Here is a 10,477-nt window from a genome sequence, read left to right as displayed (position 1 = left end):
CAAGAGGCAATGAGCTTAAACTGCAGCAAGGGAGGTTTAGGCTGGACATTAGGGTAGCTAAGCACTGGAATAAACTGCCTAGGGAGGTTGTGGAATCTCCATCATTGGAGATTTTTAAGAACAGGTTAGACAAACACCTGTCAGGGATGGTCTAGATAATACTTAGTCCTGCCTTGAGTGCAGGAGACTGGATTAGAAGACCTCTCGAGATCCCTTACAGTCCTACACTTCTCTGAAATCTATAACACACCCACACCCACAGAATCACACCAGCACAGGGAACTTCTATGCCAGGCACAGATCTGGCTCACCATCATCTTCAAAGAACCCTCCAGTGCAAAGAGAACTCAAGACTGAGGTAGTCCAGTATCCTGACAAGTCCCCATTGCTGCAAGCCTCAGAGGCTATAGCAGTGGAAAAGTGCAAAGCAGGCTCAATCCCCAACATTTCCTGAATTGTGGAAGCACAAATTGTCTCCCTTCAGGCCCTGTGCTGGTCCTAACACCAGTGCAAGGCTGGATATGTCTATTGTGCCCAAATGGTTCAGAAGCATGGAACCCAAAATAATGCTGCCAATGCAGCTGCTTAGGCTTGCCAACAGGGTGAGATAAGAGCATCCTGGCCTTAATTCTGAATTTCAGGGTTTGTGGGAATTTTAGTCTGCCCTGGCATACTACTTTAACATGAGATGATGTAAATTAATCCTCTTGTTCTGTCAAGGAAGTGACCTCTCCTTCAAAAGCAGCCAGAGTCTTTCTTGGAAAGGAGCACAATGTGTATGCAGTCCAAAAAAAAAAAAAAAAAAGCTGTGGAGTTGTTTTAAATGTCTAGAACTACATTTAATCTGCAGATCTAGAAGCTAAATAATAAAATCCACTCAAAGACGCAATTTAAAGATGCATGATGTTTTTAACAATTTTCAAAGCCTTTTATGATAGGAAGGAGGTAGAGTTAATCCTCTCGTGAAGTTTACATAGTAAATAATCACATGGTCTGCTGACAAAGCAGCTTTGTGTTCTTCAATCCAGCTTCAGTTCTGAAATATCAAGTATTTTATACTGAACTCAACCATACAACGAAGTCACCTGCAACATCAAAACTTGGAGAGCCTAACAGAGATTTCCACCTAGATCGCCACATTAGAGATTACTTTAAACAGGTCTAGTCAGAGAGTTAACACAGCTCCCTCACTTATTTTGTAGATACAACATTTTTAAAAAGCCAGACAGCGCTACCTCAAACTGAACTGCTGTGGAGCCTAGAAGCCATTACACTGCTTATCCATCTAATGCTCTTTAACAATTGCATTGTTGTGATACTTCTAATAACTACTTCCATTTATAGAGAGCACTTGTTCTCCGGAAGAAGAACAAAGCACTTTAAAAGCATAAATTTGTCTATAGAGATCACTCTGGCCTCCACTGAAATTCAGCTTCCTCTGGGATGAATGAGCAGCAGACTAACAACACAGACCAATGCTACTCAACAGTTTAGAGCCAGAAGACAAGGAAAATTCTCTATCCAGTTGAAACCACACAAGGAATGTTAGCCAAGACATGAATACTAACCATCATAATCATCAAAATTACTGTGGGGTCTCTAATTACCTTGATTATAAGCCTCTTGGAGCAAAGAGAATGTACAGCACCAAGCACACCGCAATGTTCAATCAACAGTTACTGATCAGAGCCTGTTTTGCATTCCTAAAAAATGGAAACCACATCCAGCAACACAAATCATCACTAATACTATGTTAAAGCAATGGTTCGGCACTCTCAGAGGGAAGAGTCACCACTGAATCACCACCAAAGCCCTTACATGTTCCTCCTTAGAAGACTCCCATCCATACACCGACTGGGCATGACCCTGCTTACCTCGCAAAATCAGACAGATTCATAGTGCAACGTGCTCTCACAGCGGGCTTCTACTCTGCTACTGCTGAAGGGGATGAAAAGCTTTTGCTACATTTTCTTTCTGCTAGTTTTATGGAACTTCAAGTTACTTTATTCTGCTTGTACACAGGGAAGCACTGCAAGGCTATGTAGAAGGAAGAAAGTTTATGGTTCATCAGTTAAGCTAACATTTAGAATAGCGTTTGCACCTTTTAAATTTCAGGTTGCAGACAGACAATACAGACTGTATAACAGGATTATGTTTGATCTGGAATCACAAGAAGTTATTCCAAAGAGAACAGAGTTCAATTCATCCAATGTCAGCTCTGTATTTCACTGTATTTTCTAAATTTTACAGAAGACTCAGGTACAGAATAAATTGCTCTCACAGATTGAAGCTGCTAAAAGAATACTGCAGCAGAGGAGGGATGGGAGACTGAATGGTAGACTAATGGTAACTGCTCTATAATACTGTCTGCACTCTACGCATGCTAACACAGCTCAGCAATCCATAGTTCATGACCCAGAGTGTCTGCTTTGGGATTTACACTCTGAGCTTAGACAGTCAAAAGGACAGCATGATTAGCTTCCATTCACTTAAGGATCTACATCAAATAGGAATTGCTGGGAGAACAAGCAATGTTTTTCCTCTATAGTATCTCCAAGGTTCCTAGTGACAATTCCATGCAACTCAGCCCTTCTCATTTAGGGAGATATCTTGCCTTTTGATTTGAATTCATTTATGAAGCTCATAGTGCAAGTCAAGAACCAACCAAAGATGCAAACAGTTAAGTTCTGCTATTTCAACTATTTTCTCCAAGTAGCAGTCATCAGCACTGTTATCAGCTTTAGCACAGGTTTAATTATGGTATGGAGAGCTTTCATCACCTAGAGGATTAAACTTGTTTTTATATTCTCTCTCATTAATCAGCCCAAAATCAGGCTTGAAAGCCACTGGATTGGATTCTCAAATGAAAATTATGCTCTCTTCTGGAAATCTAATTGGTCAGGAAACTGAACTAACTTTTGTCATAAAACTCCTACATGTGCACAGACCATTTCACTACTTCCCCCATTTCTCTACCCTTTGGTAAACCCCTGGGGGAAACAGAAGTGCGATACACAAATAACTAGCACTGTAACTATGGTCCCATTAACTAGTAAGATCGCTATTGATCAGAAGGAAAAGGCTGCAGCTGGATATTCTTTGAACATATATAGCACAAAACTAAGGCCTTGTCTACACAAGCACTTATGTCAGCAAAACTTTTGTCGCTCAGATATGTGAAAAAACACACTCGAGTGACAAAAGTTTTGCTGACGTAAGTGCTCATGTAGACACGGCCTAAGTCTGATTAGTAAAATGTAGTTTCACCTGCTTACAGTGAATAAGAATTATGCTCCCTTCCTAGCTAGAAGGGAATTTAACTGCCATGCAGTGGGAGAATCCCCCTTTCCAGGGTTCCAAATGGAATGGGAAGGAATGGGAAAGCAACCTTGGCAGCCAAACAGGGCAAAGACTGCCATTTGGCCCCAAAGAGGAGCTGAACATGCCAGCTGGGAAGGGGAATGTAAAGGAACAATGCAAGCCTGCTGGCCAGCCTCAAACAAAAGTTATTAAGAGATGAGCCAGCTGGGTGAGGAGAGGAGCCAGCAGGAAAGGGGCTGGAACACTGAGGGAGCTTTGATGGTCATTTCAGCTATTACAAGCTCACTGACAATGCAAACACTCCACATTGCTGAGCAAATCCTATCCTCAGCTGCTCACAGTGGAAGAGGGATCACTAACTGTTGAAGGTGTTAATAAAGGAGTGTTTTTTCGCATGCTGGTGTTAGTTCTGCAGTCAGACAGCCAGCAGGGTCTAACGCAATGAAGAGAGTGTGTTTGTATTAACACAGAGACTCTTAAGCAAAGGTGGCATAAACCAAGCAGAGATGAGCTATTCATGCCTAGGGACGCTGTCAAAATTACAACCAGTTCCTGTTCCTGTTCAATAGGATGGCACAGAAGAGGAAGATTAATTTAGAGACTGGGATTTATATATTTTCAAGAGTTCTTAGTATGGACATCAAATACCTCAAGGACGTTTTCCATGGATTGGAGCAAGTAGCTTACAGAAGAAGAAAATGCTGTACTAAACTAAAGGAGGCTGGGGCAAGTGCTTCATTTGTTTAAGTTTGGGGGGGTCTTGGTGCTTACAGTGAATCCCTATCTAGCCTGAAGTTCTTGCTCCTGAAGATCCAGGGCTACAGCTTCAAGGGCTAGAGCAGAATTTCTCAAACTGTGATTGATGCAAAGCTGGCTGGTTACCTGGTGCTGGCTTTTGCACCTATGTCCAACTGCTAACCTGCATGGAGAAACAACTAAAAATGCTGTAAGAACTATTAATATTACGCTTCTATGTAAGCATTTGCTGCTTTTACCACAGAATATTATGCAATGGCAAATGAGAAGGAATGGTCTGCACGATTCTGAATGGGAGGGCAGTTGGCCTACCAGATAGTATATATGTATTTAAGTGTAGTGCGCACTATGAAAGAGCTCAAGAATGCCTGTACTAGAGGTGTGGAAGTGAGATTTGTTATGTGTTTATGAATATCTTGTCTAGTTTGTTATGCAAACAATGTTATGTTTGCACCATTTTTTTCTATTGACCATATTTTGAGAGTTTGTTATAGACACCATAGTTCAGGAGTGGCTAAACTTATTGACCCCTCCCAGATCCTGCTTCTCACTGGGCAGAATCATTTAGCCCCACCACGCCAGCACAGAGCAGAAACTCCACACTCTCCACTCCAGCCTGGTAGGTGGAGAATGGGCACAGGAGAGGGGGCTTCACAAGCCACACTTCAACTGTAAACGAGCCGCATGGGACTCATGAGCCACAGTGTGGCCACCCCTGCCATAGTTCATGCTAACATCTGTTTAATTAGCTGGACACTTAAGTTTGGTGTTCTTTGGAATGGTGTGGGACAAAATAGATTTTAATCTGTAGTGCTAGAAAGTGTTTCAGAATGATTGGTAAATTCTGAACTAGATACTGCCCTCCCAATAAGGATGTCTTTACATATAGGTTTAGCAGCAGAATTCTCTCATGTCTAACTTTGATGTAGATATCTATAGTTTAAAAATCAATTGTAGCCGATGGAGAGCTCCATTGCCCACCAGAGCACCAGACTGAGAGCAGGCAATTTCTCCCAGTTTGATTCTACCGAGTGTTAACTTTATCCTGGAATTACCTTTACACTGCTTGAACTAAGCCCCTATTGTGTTACCAGGCACGGTGCTTCAGATTTAGCAATTCATGTGATATTTGCTGGAACAGTGTCAGTCCAGCCACAGCACACAGGTCCTCACCAGCCACAGTCTTCTAGAAAACCTTTACCCAGTGAGCCTGGCTCTAAGACAAAGGCAGGAAAAAGAAAACAGTAACTGTCCAAGACATATACGTCTCTCTAGGAATACACAAGCCTTCTTGCCAATTATCTTGCAATCCAATTTAGCCCATATATGGTATAAAGGATCAAGGCAGAAAAAAAATGAGTGAATAATAAAATGAATTAGCATAGAGCAAAGAAGCTAATTGACAGGATTCAGTGGATAACACAGATAGAGAAATAAATGTTTGTACTCAAATAGTGATAAGCAAGGGGAGATCACTCCTGAAGCCATATCACTGTTGCACTAAATTTTATCAGTTAAAATAAAGAGCATCAAAGCAAATATATAGATAAAAGAATGCATTCAACCTTCTGACTAAGAACTGCAAAGCTGTGGAATATGAACAACAAGCAATTATTCTGGGACATACATTAGCTTTATCTAAATAATAATGTTTGTGAACATTTCTAATTTTTAAAATATATACACAATAAGAGTTGTCCCTTCCAATATTTAACAATGAAAAGTAACCACTAAAATCCATTGACATCATGAGAAACACCAGTTGCCTTATCTTATGAATTTAGATCTATTTGCTGAGATTGTTCTCTGATGTTAAGCTGCTATGTTTACAAGTTCCAAACCCATGAGAAACACACATGCAAACACTGAACACAGAGCTGTGTGAGCTGAAGTACTATACCACATGTAATTTAAGTGCAGAAAAAGAAAGCACAGCAGCTACAGAAATACAGCACAAAGCTCAAATGCAACTACAGATAAACCAATGGGCTTTCAGTTTCAAATTTTGCTGTCCTAGCATCCTTTTTTCATGATTATTTGACCCTTATAAAGACAAGGTCATACACTCCAGTATATTCTCTTGCCAGAGAAAAAGAAAGCAGGATTTCTGCTGCAAGGAGAGATCCCCAAAAAGAAGCCAGCCATCAGATGTTAATTCTGATGCATAATCAGTGTGTGAGAGAGACAGTTGCTTGAGCTGATGAGAATAAGTTAATCCCTTTACAGTTCCCTACCACTTTTACATTTCATCAGCTGAAGTCACAGATGCAACCAATTTTGGTAGTCAGCACTCAGTCACAGGAAACACACAAATAACACAGCAATTGGCCTGCAGCACCTAATCTAGTAACAGCTAAGAAAAATGCAACGGACGTGCTTGTGACTGCTTAAAGTAACTCCTTCAGCTCTTTCAAACAGTTTTGTTTTAGCTATAAGACTAATTTCCCAAAACTTCAGTCAGCGAACCACCATCACTCATGTGTGATAAACTAATAAGGGGTACAACAGAAATGCTGTGATGCTAAGAGAAAGAAGGCAAGTCCCTGGGGTTCTTCTAAGCCAGCAGGGTATAAAGAAGACAGAGGAGGAGAAGATTGTGGAGAAGCTAAAGAATGTGCATATACATCATTTCTCACAAGTAACTAGGGCTGAACACCTCAGTTAAGGTAGCTCTCTATAGCTGATGCAGGTGAGACAGTGTCAGAGAAAGTGATGGAACAGGATGACAAATTAACCGCTGAAGACCCAACATGACATCTCTTGAAAAAATTAATGGTGGTCTTGGGATTGTGTTTATACATCAGCTTTAGCTTTGCTACTGAGAAAAATAAAATCAGTACTAAAGAGTGTAATAGCTCACAAAGATGTAGATACTATAATATAATAGCTTTTGGTAGCGCTAAAGTCATGCTTGTCTCACATACCAGAATTCTCTAAGATGTAACAGTGGATAAAGGCAGGGAAAAGGGGAGATAATTTAAATTTTCAAGAAGTTTTGATAAAGGTCCTTCAAGCAGCTATTAAGAAAATTTGGTAAGCAGAGGGAAAAGGAAGAATCCTTTCATGGATTGGAAACTGTTTAAGAGAGGAAAGCGAAAACAATATAAAATTTTCAATTGAGAAAGATGTTAATGTAGCAGGCTGCCTCAGGTATCTGTACTGTAGTAGTTAACCTGGACAAGGGGGTGAAAAATGAGGAGGCAAAATATAGTGAGCACAAAGTCATTTAGACTCTTAAAACTAGGAAAGATTAAAATTGGGTAAAGGGACAACAAAGTAACAGATTTAGCTTAATCCAGACAAATGCAAAGTACTGAACAATGGAGGGATCGACATAAACCACTCACACATATTGATGAGTTTGATGGACTGGATAATCTAACAGATCTTTTCCATTTTATACTTCTGTTATTCAGAATTAGTTGTGATTGCTCAGAGAAATGACCTAGGCATCATCATGTACAGTTCAATAAAGGCATTTCAGCATGCACCCCTGGTCCACAAAGCAACTAAAATGTTAGGCAGCTATCAAGGGAGTTTAGAAAGTATTATGGACAATCCTTTATTCATATATTTAATAATACGTATTTGCCTTGAACACTGTGTTCAGTTTTGGTCACTCATCTTGTACCAAATATTATAGAAACAGGAAGAATACAAAAATAGAAAAAAGTCTCACACTACTAAAAGAAAAAAATAAATTAAATGGGAGCAAAATAAAATCTTAAAAGGAAGCATTTTTAAAATAAGTATAAGTCATCTGTGGAACTTGCTGTTGCATGATATTATTTAGACAGATTTTTAAAATTAAAAAATACTAGACATTTGTAACTGCAGTTACACTAGCTAAAATAAAATTACAAAAGCTTTCAGTTATTTTTCTTCAGGACATAATCTGATCATCAACTGGGGTCAGGAAGAAATTCTTAATCAGACAGTATTCCCCCAATTGATCAGATGCATTACACTTTTTGCTGCTTTTTTATTTTTGTTTTGGCTTTGTTGTAATTTACGCAGAGGTAATTTGTATAAGACTAACAGAAAAGATACTGGATAGATCATTGTTCTTGTCTAGCAAGACAATATCTAAACTTGGATGAATAACTTTATACAAAGATTGTTTCATTTCTCTGTCTTAAAAAGCTTTACTAACCTGTTCTATTAAATATCATTATTTTAATATTAGCATAACTAATGCAACAGTTCCTCAAGTAAGAATATCTCATTAGTCACATAGCATAGGTGCTAGAATTCAGGTCTTATTTTTCTATACAGTTATTTCAAGCATGGGGGAAACATAACAAGAGAGGTAATACAAGTTCAGGTACTATACCTCTGAATACTAGCGTACCAACCTGACGTCAACAAAAATCATGATGTATCAGTCAGAAAAAGAAATGACACTGTGCTAATGAGCAGAGACTGTGAGTGAACTGTAAACATTTTAGAGATTCCCCCTATGAAGAATGTATTAATTCATTCCAGTACAGACTTTTCTGGCATTGAGTTGAACATTCATTGAGTTGAACCTTTTTGTATACCCAGAGGGTTATGCTACCCAGTTACCAATACTATTTTGTAAAATCGTTAAGCATGCGGGCTGCACAGATCTGCTGTCAGAAGATTTGTTTTCCAGTGGGGAAAATGCAAATCCCTTACCAATACCACTTCCATCCCTCCCTTCCAATATCTGAATAAATTCTTTCTATATCTTTAAAGTTTACAGGACTAGATGAATGAATTCTATTCATAAGAATTCCAAATCCTCCCCTAATAAAAGCAAAAACATTAACATTAGTTTGTTTCATATTTTTTGATTCTGCAGACAACTGCAGCAGTTTTTAGGAACTTCTTCACCTTCGTCCAGGCCCCATTCTTGATATGTACTCCATCCCCGCCTACACACAATTGTCTGTAAAAGCCACAACATGCCCTAAACTACCAGGGTTCCTCCCAGACGCCTGCTGTAATATATATACATACACCCTCTACAACTCCCTATACGTTTATGCACCGTTTAGACAGCGTACCGAAAACACACTCCACTCCGAAACCCTACAGCTACACACCCAGAGCCTCCCCACAGACACAGGCACCTTGTAGCCCCACGTAACAGACAAGCCCTTCACCCAGATCATCCCTGCCTCTCTGCCCCTCACAGCCCATGGCCCCAGGCAGACCTCCCTGCCACGTTACCCTGCCACAGAAATGCTCCCATGTTGCCATGCACGGACATCCCCAGACACCGCCTGCCCCTGCCCACCACGTGTCACCCTGCGCACCCCATACATCGCCCCCCATGCACCTCACCCCCCACATACCCCGCCCCCTGCCCTGCCCTGCCCCTTCACCACCCGACCCCCAAGAGCACCGGGGCGGGGTTTGGGGGGCGCTCCCTCTTCCCAGCCCCCCGGGGCAGCCGAGCCTCCACCCGCTCATCACACAGCTGGCCCCGCCCGGGGCGGAGGGCGCGGGGTACGGCCGCTGCCCTAGGGGAAGCGGCTCCTTACCGCTGGGCAGGGGGCGGCAGCGGCGCGCGTGGTCCCGGCGGGAGCCCCCCTCCCCGCTGAGCATCCTCCTGCGCTGCGGGCGCGAGCGGCTCCCCGGACTCCAGCCCCGCCAGCGGCGCCTCTCACAATGAGACTGAGCAAGCGAGCGGGCCGGGCAGTACCGCGCGCGCTCGCGCTCCCGCCCGCGCGCCTCCCCCCCCTCCCATCCCGCCCAGGCCGGGCTGCTCTCCTACTGCACAGGCGCACGATCCGCCCGATGCATCGTGGGAAATAGAGTCTTTCCTCCTACCCCGCTCTCCGGCTGACGCTGCCCCAGCCCCCCCCCCCACCTGAGGCCAGAGGGTTATTCCCGTAGGGTGCTCAGGGGCTGAGCAACGGCGTCCCTCCCTCACGCGGAGGACCTCGGAGGCGCGCGGGCTGGGAGGGAAGCTATAAAGGGCTATGGAGTCCGTTATTTCACAAGAGGGGGAATTAGCTCAAATGGTAGAGCGCTCGCTTAGCATGCGAGAGGTAGCGGGATCGATGCCCGCATTCTCCAAGGACTTTTTGTGTGTGTTTTTGTCACAGCTGTATTAATCGAGAGCAAGCTCCAAAGCCCCTAGACTCTGTACAACTCGATCATTTCAAGCGAGAGCTACCAACTAAACTAGTTCAGTTATAAACACACAACAACGGGGCGCTAGGGCTGGCACTTTCTATTATTGGATGTACATATAATGATCTATGTACAAATAGCCTGGCGGGGCGGGGAGAGAGTGCTGTTTTGCCATAAAAGTGAGACGAACGAGCTCTCTGCTTTCCACTTTATAAAAATCCATCCCAGCTTGTCTGCATTGTAGCTCTGTCCGACTACGTGGTTTGCAGCGTTATAGACCCTGCACTGCACTAAC

At 42.5% G+C, this 10,477-nt stretch overlaps 1 non-coding gene across 1 annotated transcript; it reads left to right on the top strand.

The window, feature by feature from the left end:
- The first annotated feature begins 10,052 nt into the window (after positions 1 to 10,052).
- TRNAA-AGC (transfer RNA alanine (anticodon AGC)) lies at positions 10,053 to 10,125 on the top strand. Its single transcript has one exon. It is a non-coding gene; the product is annotated as a tRNA-Ala (tRNA).
- The last annotated feature ends 352 nt before the right edge of the window (positions 10,126 to 10,477 follow it).

Source organism: Emydura macquarii, unplaced genomic scaffold (genome assembly GCF_026122565.2).
Source record: "Emydura macquarii macquarii isolate MOO-44397 ecotype Brisbane River unplaced genomic scaffold, CSIRO-AGI_Emac_v2 contig_587, whole genome shotgun sequence".
Taxonomy (NCBI): Eukaryota; Metazoa; Chordata; order Testudines; family Chelidae; genus Emydura; species Emydura macquarii.
The sequence above is the reverse complement of the archived record's forward strand: the minus strand, read 5'-3'. Positions and strand labels throughout refer to the sequence as shown.